Source organism: Silene latifolia, unplaced genomic scaffold (assembly GCF_048544455.1).
Source record: "Silene latifolia isolate original U9 population unplaced genomic scaffold, ASM4854445v1 scaffold_202, whole genome shotgun sequence".
Lineage (NCBI taxonomy): Eukaryota > Viridiplantae > Streptophyta > Magnoliopsida > Caryophyllales > Caryophyllaceae > Silene > Silene latifolia.
The window spans coordinates 1-12,884 of record NW_027413165.1 but is presented as its reverse complement, the minus strand read 5'-3'; positions in this window follow the sequence as shown (position 1 = coordinate 12,884).

Here is a 12,884-nt window from a genome sequence, read left to right as displayed (position 1 = left end):
CCGGTGTACACGAAATTTATCTTAAAAGACGGGATAGTAATGACAGTGTGAAGTGTAATGATAAGAATAAGCGCGATTATGATAGCTCTGATCGATCATATGTAGTGAAGAATGAGTATAATGAGCCGAAACTGAATTGTTTATTTGGTACCACAAGTTGCAAATAGTATGATCAAGTACGGGACTAAAGAAGGTAATGTTACGAACTCCCAAAAATTGTATACCTTGGGACAGTGCACGCCTGACCTAACATGGGACGATTGTGGCCGGTGTTTAAGGATCGCCATCCGTCAATTCCCAGACATGCTCGGCGCACGAGTTTTGCACATATGTTATTGTAGGAGTATGTTGTAGTCATTTTAATCATAAAGAGTCCATCAATACCTAAGGCGTGCTTCCATAGTCCCAATGGTTTTTAGAAAGCATTTCTACACAAATTATAGTATAAGACGGTCTTACTCTGCGAGACGGTCCCCTTTTGCAAAAAAATTGTTCATTTATTACTAATAAATAAGTTATGTTTTTTCATTATAACCCAATCAATATCATAAGACCGTTCATCCAACATTAATGAATAGTAAAAAAAAAATAAAGAAGCTAAGAGAGCTAAATATACGATGCAAGTAATAGGAGTTTGACTCACGTAGAATATACTCTATAACTTCTTATATATAGGGTAAATGCTTGTTGGAAGTCATGTAAAACTCCTACTATTTCTAATTAATAATATTTAAGTAGATAACTTTTCAATAGTTTATAATTACTAATAAATAACTTTTCAATAGTTATTATAATTATATATAAGAGATTATTAGTTACGTAGTATATCAACAATTTTATAATAATACTATATAACTCAATCTTTTTGTAATTTACTATCTCTTATTATTTTATTAGCTCAAAATAATTATCTTCAACTAAGTTAATTATTAAAAATAAAAATCGTGTTTTAGAAAAGTTGGAGTCTCTAAAAATGCCAATGAACGGTGGGATTGAGATTAGAGTATTGTGGCAAACTGACTTATATTCACTTCAACAATCTTGATCGATATTGATTACAACTCTCTTATTATCACGTTGACCACTGATTATATATGTATGATTTGTGTACCTGATGCAACTCTGTGGAGGTTGTGACTTGTGACTTGTGAGTGGTGACTAAGATGTCTTCTTACGCGAGGCCTTTTACGTTTGACTGTCGTTTTAGTTGATTATATTACTTTAAAGCGTAACACGTTCCAAACACTCTTTGTATTATGTTGCTTCTGTATTTGTCTTCTATTACTTACACTACGAAGCGCTTAATTTCAATCTGGATTTATAGGCAGTTATAAAACATATAAGTGGAACTGGCTATGAAAGTTCAGATGTTATGGTCATTGATGAAGTGGAGCTGCAAAGACACACACAATTACTATAAATATTGGGAACGAAGTGTCTTACATCTTCAATTCAAGCATCAACATTGACGAGAAATTCAAATTTCAAATAAAGAGAAAGAAGGACGGGATTTTAATTTGTCAAGTTTTGTTATGAAGCTAGGTACGGAGTGTACCACTAATTTTAACTTCTCTTTCATTTAAGAAAGATTAAAATATTATTGTTGTAAAATTTCACACATAAGATATTAAGATTATTGTCGGACCAACAGAGTCCAAGTTATACACAATGAACGGTGGGTTGGTAAAATTTAATTTAATTTCGAAAATTTGGGAAAATAGTACAAAGTACCTTATTCGAGTAATTGAAACACAACTGTTACGTATCATTTAAAATGATATTGAAAGGTCCATAAAAATTAGAGGAAAAATAAATTTGAAACCCATGCAACGCACGGGCACAAAATCTAGTTTTCATTATAAGAAATATATATTGGAAGTAAGTTTATATAACATAAATCCTCAAAACTGGTATTATTACTATAGGGAGTATATATGATCCGTCATGAGCTAAACAATACTTCGTAGTTTCCGAGTAATAGCATGAGATCGAACTGCCAATTCACTGAACTTGATTAACACGATATATGATAACATTTACAATAATGTGTGGTGCTTTACATCATGTAACAACCCGGATTATAAAACAAAGGAAAAACTTATATAAAGTAAATATCAGAGTACGATACTGATAAAAGGGTCAAAGTGGCGGAAACACCTGATCAAACTCAATGCAACCATAACCAAACCAAATAATCCTCAGAGCGTATAACGAACTGCCTTTGACTAATGGAGCGTATAACAAACTGCTCCAACTACTAGAGCGTATAACGAACTGCCCCTAGCAACAAACACAATGTATAGAATGAACGCCGTTAGAGCGTATAACGAACCGCCTCTAACCACTAGAGCGTATAACGAACTGCCTCCATAGTCGGTATGGACCGTATAACGAACTGCATCCACTGTGGACCGTATAACGAACTGCATCCACACTATGTGTAGCGTATAACCACTGCCTACATGCCTAAGACCTGACCAGACCTCTCGGTGAAACACAGAGCATATAACGAACTGCCTCTGCTACACCGAACGACACTCGGGGAACAGAGCGTATAACGAACTGCCTCTGCTGCCCCCCGACCATAGACCATAAGAATCCCCGAAGGGTAGCGTTTGTTCATTCCAATAGTATATAACTGATACTATCGTTATCTATACAACCAAATAACAAGTAGACAATGTAACTGACAGTACCAACAATGCTCAACTTATAGAACAGTATAACTGACTGTACTACTTATCATATGAATAGGGTAACTAAAGACATAAGCTAACACAATGTTATACTACAACTGGGTATAACTCTATATATGAAACAAATACTAATGATCAATGTTATAGTAACCTTAACTATAACATGAACTTTAGATGTGAGGCTATACTAACCTCGACTATAACTTCAACAAATACCTTTGAAGTTATAGTAACCTCAACCATAACCTTGACACAAAACTCAAAGTTATACTAGCGTCGACCATAACCTTGAGCCATAATCCCAGGATTACATTAGTTACAACTATAACCTTGACTCTCACTTCAATGTTATAGTAGGTTCAGCTATAACCTTGAATTCATATTTCCAAGGTTATACCTCAAATAGCCATAGCTTGAGTAACAACCCAAAGTTGTACTAACTTCAGCTATAACACTTGTATCATCATCAAGTTTATACTAGCTTTAGCTATAACTTCGGAGAGCACTTTTGGCTGCCTATCATGCCACCATTAGGGTTCACTCGTAAACCCTAATTACGCTCATGTCACCCATATTTAACGCATAAGCAACATACGACATGTAATTAACGCATAAAAACATATGCAAACATGCGAAACATATTTAATCATGATAACAAATAATCAAACATGTACCAATCATGTAAAACAGCCATTAAATCATATTAATTACATCAATTGGCATAAACACAATTAAAAGAGAAACACCTAGTTACCTTATTAGCGAATAAACCCTAGAGATCGTGTTCAACGATATAAACGTCTTCTCCAGGTGCAGTCTCCACGCCTTTATTGAATCATCCACGTGCCAAAGATAACGAATCTAATAAATATACTAACTATATATATAAACTATAAAAACTATAAAACTACGCGAAAACATAAAACTTACGAAGAAGATAGATAGATCCAAGAATTAGGATCGATCTAAGCACGAAAGATGATGAAAGGAGGAGGAAGGAGGCACACGAAAACCCTAAAAGAGGGATATGGCGTGCGGCACAAATAGGAAGGAGGAGGAGAGAAATTAGGTTTAGGGTTTTGAGAAAAGAAAAGCAAGGGTTTGGTTTCCCTTCTTATTTATAGAGAAGCTAATGGGTTTATTTCAAACTCAAGCCCAAAACTTACCCATCTACACCAAAACTCACGTGAAACCCAAGGAAGGAATGGGTCTTCACCGTTTTCGAACCTAACGGGCCCAAAAGATAAGAAACGGATATTTTTCCGGAAATAAAATATGAAATACGGGAAAATAAAAATTATAGAATTATATTACGGAAATTAGGGGTGTTACAATCCAACCCCCTAAAAAAATGTTTCGTCCTCGAAACTTTATAAGAGAACTACCTCACTCGAAAAGATGTGGATGCTTCTCTCACATACACGCTTCGATTTCCCAAGTCTCTTGCTCAAACTTCTGAGTCGTCCACAGAACTCGAACCAAAGGTACCACCTTATTCCTTAACCTCTTCTCCTGACGTTTCAAAATGCGAACAGGACGTTCCTCATAAGTCAGGTTAGGCTTAACCTCGATAACATTAGCCTGTAGAACATGAGAAGGATCACTGCGATAACGACGCAACTGCGACACATTGAACACATCGTGAACTTTTGACAGATTCGGAGGTAAAGCCAACCTATAGGCTACCTCGCCAACTCTCTCGAGCACTTCATACGGTCCAATGTACTTAGGACTAAGCTTGCCCTTAAGTCCAAATCTCTTAACACCTTTTATAGGCAAAACCTTAAGAAAAACCTTATCGCCAACCTCAAACTCAATCGGCCTACGCCGCAAGTCTGCATACGTCTTCTGTTGATCCCGGGCTGCCTTAAGCTTCTCACGGATCAACCTCACTTGCTCAATCGATTCCTGAACCAATTATGGACCAAGAACGACAGCCTCACTGGAATCGTCCCAACACAAAGGACTACGACACTTCCTTCCATAAAGTGCCTCAAACGGAGCCATCTGAATACTCGCTTGATAATTGTTGTTGTAGGAGAACTTCACAAGCGGTAAACTCTTCTCCCAACTAACTTGAAACTCCAAAGCACAAGCCCGCAACATGTCCTCAAGCGTCTAAATCGTAAGCTCAGTCTGACCATCAGTTGCAGCATGGAAAGCTGTACTCATCTTAAGCTCACTGCCCAAAGCCAACTGATGCTTCTTCCAAAACTGAGAACAAAACCTCGGATCACGGTCAGAGATGATATCCTTAGGAACCCCATGAAGACGAATGATCTCTTGCTGATAAGCATTCGCTAGTTCCTCGAAACTCCAAGTCTCCTTCATCGGAATGAAATGCGCGACCTTAGTCAAATGATCAACTACGATCCAAATCGCATTCATTCCTCTCGGCGAACTCGGCAAACCCATGACGAAGTCCATCGAAATTGAATCCCATTTCCATGTGGGAATCTCCAAAGGTTACAGTAGACCACCAGGTCTCTGATGTTCAAACTTGACCTTCTGACAGATCAGGCAACGACTCACAAACTCGGCGATCTCTTTCTTCATACCCGGCCACCAAAACTTTAGCTTCAGATCCTTGTACATCTTATCACTACCAGGATGAACCGAATATGGGGTACTATGAGCCTCTTTGAGAATCTTACATTTTAAGACCTCACAGCTAGGCACACACCAACGACCTTGGAATCATAGACCATCATCAGGTCCAACGTCGAAGTCTCTGGCGCGCCCTTCGCTTATAGTGACTCGAACTCCTTCTAAGTATTCATCCTCTCTTTGCTTAACTCGGATCTCATGAAGGATCTCGGGTTCAGCAACCATCGCACTCAAATCTAAAGTACCAGGAAGAACTACCTCAAGTCTCATCTTCTAGAACTCTCGACTCAAGTCATCAGGTAACACCAACACAGATCTCATAGCATGACACACCCTGAGACTCAAAGCGTCGGCAACCACGTTTGCCTTACCCTTATGATATTGCAGCTCAATCTTGTAGTCGTTAAGCAGCTCCAACCAACGTCTCTGCCTCATGTTAAGATCTCTTTGAGTGAAGATATACTTCAAGCGCTTATGATCCGTGTAAAATTTGCAAGAGACTCCATACAAGTAGTGTCGCCAAAGCTTAAGCGCAAACACCACTGCTGCTAACTCAAGATCGTGGGTCGGATAGTTCGTGTCGTGAACTTTCAACTGACGGGAAGCATAAGCCACAACTTTACCCCTCTGCATCAAGACACAACCCAACCCAAACTTTGACGCATCGCAGAAGACATCGAACTCAACGCCCTCTTCAGGTAGAGTCAACACAGGAGCGGCAGTCAACCTCTTCTTCAACTCCTGGAAAGCAGCTTCGCAAGCCTCGGTCCAAATGAACTTGGATTCCTTCTTCATTAACTTAGTCATCGATCTCGCGATCTTAGAGAAGTCATGAACAAACCGACGATAATACCCAGCTAGACCAAAGAAACTCCGAACCTCGTTCACATTCTTCGGACTTTCCCACTCGACCACAACTCGAATCTTCGACAAATCAACCATAACCCCATCTCCAGATATCACATGACCCAAGAAGGTAACTTCCTTTAACCAAAACTCGCACTTTGAGAACTTAGCATACCACTTCTGCTTACGCAGAGTCTCCAATATAACATGAAGATGACGCTCATGCTCAACCTCGTCTCTCGAGTAAATCAGTATGTCGTCTATGAACACCACGACACACTTATCCAAATACTCGCTGAAAGTGCGGTTCATTTGATCCATAAAAACAGCAGGTGCATTCGTCAAACCAAACGGCATCACCACGAACTCATAGTGGCCATACCTTGAACGAAAAGCAGTCTTAGGAATATCCTCATTCCTAACTGGAATCTGATGGTAACCTGACCTCAGATCTATTTTCAAGAACACACTTGCACCACGGAGCTGATCAAACAAATCCTCGATCCTCGGCAAAGGATACTTATTCTTGATAGTAACCTTGTTCAGCTCACGGTAGTCAATGCACAACCGCATACTACCATCCTTCTTCTTGACGAACAATACAGGAGCACCCCACGGCGAAGCACTCGGTCTGATAAAACCCTTATCGATCATCTCCTTAAGTTGCTTCTTGAGTTCCTGTAACTCAGCTGGTGCCATACGATAAGGAGCTTTCGAAATGGGACCAGTTCAAGGTAACAACTCAATCGAGAACTCTACATCTCGCTCAGGAAGAATACCAGGTAGATCCTCAGGAAAGACATCGGGAAACTCCCTAACCACAGGGATATCCTCTAACTTAGGCTCAACTAAAACACCATGAACACTGCACAGATAGATCTGATAACCCTTTCTACCCATGTTAACCATCTTCATAGCAGAAACCTACTTGACCGTAGGTGTAACCCTAACACCCTGATAAGAAACCCCCGAACCCGTAGGACTCTTAAGCACGATCTTCTGATCACGACACAGGAACATAGTGTCATAGCGAGATAACCGATCCATACCCAAAATCACATCAAACTCTCCGAGTTTGAATTGGACGAGATCGGCATGAAGGATCGCCCCTGCAATACTGACAGATACGTCCTTGAAAAGAATGGAGCAAGAAACAATCTCGCCCGGAGGAAGGGATATAGAGGTATGAACAGATGATGAAGAAAAGAGTCCAGCACGGACGGAAAAGGATTCGGATACGAAAGACATCGATGCACCCGTATCAAAAAGAACAAAAGCAGATAAAGAGTGAACGAGAAAGGTACCTGTAACCACATCTAGATTAGCATCAGCCTCAGCACGATTCATGACGAACAATCGACCAGTCTTCGGAGCATCAACCTTCGGCGCTTCCGTCTTTGGTTTCTGGGGACAATCGATCGACTTGTGTCCCGGAGCCTTGCAAGTGTAAAAAGTAAGCGGAGCACCAGTAGCACAGGTCGTACCCGGGTGATACGCCTTCCCACACTTATAGCAAGACCAGTCCTTCTTAGCTTGACCTTGATCGCGCCGAGTGTACGGACGAGCCTCATACTTCGGTTTCTTCTGGAAAGTACTAGGAGCAACATAAGGCCTCTTCACGAATTTACTCTTCGCACCGTTCTCAGCCTCGGTAGCAAGTACTGAATCATAGATACTAAGAGCACGATCGTAAGCCTGCTGGAAAGAAGTCGAAGGAATACCAGACATGGCGGTCCGGACTTTAGGAGCTAGATTCTTCTCATAGCGACGAGTCCTCGACACCTCGTCCATAGCCACAGAAGTAACGAATCGCGACTGCTTCACGAACTTGTTGGTGTACTCCTCAACGGTCATGGAACCTTGATGTAGACGAAGGAACTCCTGCTCCTTCTGCCAGCGCATCTCCTCAGGATAAAACCTCTTCTACAGAGTCTCAGAGAAAAAAACCCAACCATAACCTGGCTGAACTTCCAGACGAGCTCTAGCAAGAGCCCACCAGTTGTCAACCTCATCCTTCAGATAATAGGTGACGATATCCACTTTCTGATCCTCAGGACATTCAGTAGCAAGGAACAACTTCTTGATCTCTCGAATCCAAGCCTCCAAAGTAGTAGGATCATTCGCACCATTATAAGTAGGAGGACGGTGACGAGCAAAGCGATCAAACACAGTCGGTTGCGAATGGTTGTTGTTGTTGTTGTTGTTGTTGAGGTGATTAGTGAAACCTTCGGCCATAGATGCCAAAGCGGCCTCAAGTCTCCTGATGCGATCTGCATCAGACTCACTATTTCCGTTGCGCACCATCTGCAAGAACGAAATGTCGTTATAAGTGGTATAACCTAAGTACCACTCCAAACAACTACTCATACACTCTACAAACATAAGAAAAACCAACCAATCCTATTGGTTTCTACCCCATTTACTCTCACTCATTAACTAGGTCATTTATTTTAGTCATCAACTAAGCGAGAGTTGGGAGCGTGTTCGCTCTGATACCAACTGTAACAACCCGGATTATAAAACAAAGGAAAAACTTATATAAAGTAAATATCAGAGTACGATACTGATAAAAGGGTCAAGGTGGTGGAAACACCTGACCATTCCGGTTCGCTACTAAAATCCAAAACACACTAATACATTATTCAAGGTCCTTAAAACATAAAGCAAAGTCCTAATTTATTATTAAATCTCGCCTCTCGATGCATCCCAACGAACATCATCAAGCTGCAACATCCGATCAACCTGAGAAGGGGGTAGACAATTCAGTCGGGAGTAACTAGATGCTCTCCCAGTCATGTTTACAACAATTGAATATAACTAACAATCAATAACAATTGAAATGCAAAACTAGTAAACATGTGAGACCATCTATACTCATGAAGACTCGTCAACAACTTACCATCAAACAAGGACATATTAGGACAACCACCTAATTAATAACTCCCAATTAAACCATATGAGACGACACATGACAACAACCCATGTTATGACACCATGTAGAAACTTAGGACAATCAAACTCAATGCAACCATAACCAAACCAAATAATCCTCAGAGCGTATAACGAACTGCCTCTGACTAATGGAGCGTATAACGAACTGCCTCCAACTACTAGAGCGTATAATGAACTGCCCCTAGCAACAAACACAATGTATAGAATGAACGCCGTTAGAGCGTATAACGAACTGCCTCTAACCACTAGAGCATATAACGAACTGCCTCTAGATATGGAGCGTATAACAAACTGCCTCCATAGTGGGTATGGACCGTATAATGAACTGCATCCACTGTGGACCGTATAACGAACTGCCTCTGCTACACCGAAAGACACTCGGGGAACAGAGCGTATAACGAACTGCCTCTGCTGCCCCCGACCATAGACCATAAGAATCCCCGAAGGGTAGCGTTTGTTCATTATGATAGTATATAACAGATACTATCGTCATCTATACAACCAACCAAATAACAAGTAGACAATGTAACTGACAGTACCAACAATGCACGAATAACATCACAACTCAACTTATAGAACAGTATAACTGACTGTACTACTTATCATATGAATAGGGTAACGAAAGACATAAGCTAACACAATGTTATACTACAACTGGGTATAACTCTATATATGAAACAAATACTAACGATCAATGTTATAGTAACCTTAACTATAACATGAACTTTAGATGTGAGGCTATACTAACCTCGACTATAACTTCAACAAATACCTTTGAAGTTATAGTAACCTCAACCATAACCTTGACACGAAACTCAAAGTTATACTAGCGTCGACCATAACCTTGAGCCATAATCCCAGGGTTACATTAGTTACAGCTATAACCTTGACTCACACTTTAATGTTATAGTAGGTTCAGCTATAACCTTGAATTCATATTTTTAAGGTTATACCTCAAACAGCCATAACTTGAGTAACAACCCAAAGTTGTACTAACTTCAGCTATAACACTTGATTCATCATCAAGGTTATACTAGCTTTAGCTATAACTTTGGAGAGCACTCTTGGCCGCCTATCATGCCGCCATTAGGGTTCACTCATAAACCCTAATTACGCTCATAACACTCATATTTAACGCATAAGCAACATACGACATGTAATTAACGCATAAAAAAATATGCAAACATGCGAAACATATTTAATCATGATAACAAATAATCAAACATGTACCAATCATGTAAAACAGTCATTAAATCATATTAATTACATCAATTGGCATAAACACAATTAAAAGAGAAACACCTAGTTACCTTATTAGCGAATAAACCCTAGAGATCATCTTCAACGATATAAACGTCTTCTCCAGGTGCAGTCTCCACGCCTTTATTGAATCATCCACGTGCCAAAGATAGCGAATCTAATAAATATACTAACTATATATATAAACTATAAAAACTATAAAACTATGCGAAAACATAAAACTTACGAAGAAGATAGATAGATCCAAGAAGTAGGATCGATCTAAGCACGAAAGATGATGAAAGGAGGAGGAAGGAGGCACACGAAAACCCTAAAAGAGGGGTAGGGCGTGCGGCACAAAGAGGAAGGAGGAGGAGAGAAATTAGATTTAGGGTTTTGAGAAAAGAGAAGCAATGGTTTGGTTTCCCTTCTTATTTATAGAGAAGCTAATGGGTTTATTTCAAGCTCAAGCCCAAAACTTACCCATCTACACCAAAACTCACGTGACACCCAAGGAAGGAATGGGTCTTCACCGTTTTCGAACCCAACGGACCCAAAAGATAAGAGATGGATATTTTCCCAGAAATAAAATATGAAATATGGGAAAATAAAAATTATAGAATTATATTACGTAAATTAAGGGTGTTACACATCAAGTTGTCAATTTTGTCTCTTCTTTTTTCTGAATTCTTTACTAATAAAAATTAGAGCCTTCATATAAAACACTCCCTATAGATAGGAAATTAAAATAGAGACGATTGAAAAGCGAATATTTGGAATCCATTAAAATTAATAATCTATATAAAACTATAAAACAATAACCACTTAACATTAAGTTTTAAACGTGTCTTCCTCTCGTGAGTTGATTTCCCGCCTACGCCTAAACCCTACATACTCTATAGTCTATGCTCTTATCATATCATTCTCTACTGCGTCTGCCGTCTTTCCCTTATTTTTTCTGCTTCCCCTTTCTTTCTCATGGTTCTTCTCCCTCATCCTCTATAGCCATTAAATCTCTTCATAATCTGCCACCATGGATTGACTAATTAATCTCTTCCGTAACCGTAAACCTTACATACTCTATACTATTACGGAATCAAACTATCAAAGAGGTAAATAGTTTACTGTTATTTTTCCGTATTAACATTTTTCAATTCATTATTGAGCTGTAACTTTAATTCTTATATCAATTACTTTGAAATTTTGTTAATTTCACATTGGGTTTGACATATGGTGTAGTAGGTTACTTCTTTCATTTCACCAACTAATCTAATTAAATGTACGATCCTCACTTTCAGATCATGGGCATCAAATTGCATTTGTCTTGAGGTATTGCTCATGAAGGTATCATCTTTCAATTGTATTGCAGAGGTTGTTCTATGTTTTACTTCACATTGTTAGTATAATCCATATGAGCATTTTTGTATTGAAATTATGCAAGTCTCAACACATCTCTCCATAAACTCTATTTTGTGATTTTTCTCACCCCATTTCTTATACTCTGTATGCAATTAGAAGATATTGCGCGGTTGTGCCTTTCGATTCACGGCCTTCACAAGTCACAACCACTCGACAAGTAATCTTGCAAACACAAATAATATGGGACCATTCTTTCTCAAGACAAAATATAAGGTACTCCAGTTTGTTATTTTGTAGATATGTAAATCCTTAATTGCCTTTCTGCCCAAGTTCTTAAGGGGTTGGATATTCATGGGTTTCTTAATACTCTGTTTGTTTTCATAATAGTTAACTTTTAATTATTTAGATTGACATTTGAGAACACTTTAATTTTAGATTTTGGTGAAAGTTGATTTGATGTAAAAAGTATGTACTGAGTCGATTATCCTCTGATAGTGATCTTTGTGATTGGGGGATTTTATCAATTCCCATCTTAAGGTAATTGTTCGACCATATTCATATAAGTTTTGATAATGACAAGTATTATGATTTGTAATATGTTATACTCTTGTGCTTGTAATTGTTTGTTGAATGGTGCATATCTTAGTTGACAATTACCATGAAGACTAATTACGGTTATAACATATGATGGAATTGGAGCTTGGTAATCAAGTTTGGTTATGGTTGTTTTGTCTATAACCATAGAAGACTAAATCAAGTAAAACAATATATTATTTGATGGAAGCTCAAGATGAAGAGTTTCTAGATCAAGATGAAGAAAGGAACCTATATTTGAAGATCTTATGAAGATTAGGGATATAGGATTTCATTCTATAAATGGTATGAACAAAATGGTTTTTGAAAAAGTATGGTTATAGCTATTTCATCTCTAACCTTACCTATCAAAGTTCTTGGTTGTAGCCATTTGACTTATAACCATGAACGACATATAAGAGAGCACGATTTAAGCTTTAGATTTATTTATTATTTCGAAAGTTTAAGTGATATTTATACTATATCTTTTCTAGATGAAATTAGTAATATTTATTATATTAATCCTACTGATTTATCATACAACTTATGGGTTGTTATGTAATTTAGGGTTTCTAATCATATTATCTTAGTTTTATGATTTGAAACTAATTA